The sequence below is a fragment of the Gossypium arboreum genome, chromosome 10 (assembly GCF_025698485.1).
Source record: "Gossypium arboreum isolate Shixiya-1 chromosome 10, ASM2569848v2, whole genome shotgun sequence".
Lineage (NCBI taxonomy): Eukaryota > Viridiplantae > Streptophyta > Magnoliopsida > Malvales > Malvaceae > Gossypium > Gossypium arboreum.
Window position 1 is genome coordinate 81,084,996 of NC_069079.1, and position 630 is coordinate 81,085,625.

A 630-nucleotide genomic window follows, 5' to 3' on the forward strand; every position below is an offset into this window, starting at 1 on the left:
GTATGCCCATGGAAGATCCACACTTACACCTTTGATTTTCATAAAGGTGAGTGATTCATTTAAGTTAGCTACTGTGACTGAAGATGCACTAAGGTTAAAACTATTTCCATACCCATTGCAAGATTGAGCACGAGCATGGCTGAATTCATTGCCGCCAAGTTCAATATCTACTTGGCAAGAATTAGTAGAAAGGTTCTTGGTTAAGAATTTTCCACTGAGTAAGAACGCAAAATTGTGTAATGAGATAACTACTTTCCAACGGTTGGATGATGAGTCTTTATACGAGGCATGGAAAAGATTCAAGGAATTACTTCATAAGTGTCCTCATCATGGGATTCCTCATTGTATCCAACTGGAGATGTTTTATAATGGTCCTAATTCACACATAATATTAATGGTATATTCTTTTACGAACGGTGTGATTTTTTCTAAGTTTTATAATGAGGCTTACGAGATCATTGAGAGGATCACAAGCAGCAATTACCAATGCTCGACAAATCGAGCAGTTTTAAGAAGATGAGTAGCTAGGCTGTAACATCCTGATTTTTTGGTTTTTTCACGATTCTCGATATTTTGGTAAAGTTTTTAAAATTTGGCATTTGGTTGTGGAATTCATAATTTGAGTAGGTA

General features: G+C 35.9%; 1 non-coding gene across 1 annotated transcript; it reads right to left on the bottom strand.

Annotated features, from left to right (window-relative positions):
- Positions 1–229: 229 nt before the first annotated feature.
- On the bottom strand, positions 230–336 carry LOC128283040 (small nucleolar RNA R71). The gene has a single exon (XR_008273383.1). It is a non-coding gene; the product is annotated as a small nucleolar RNA R71 (small nucleolar RNA).
- Between the last annotated feature and the right edge of the window lie 294 nt (positions 337–630).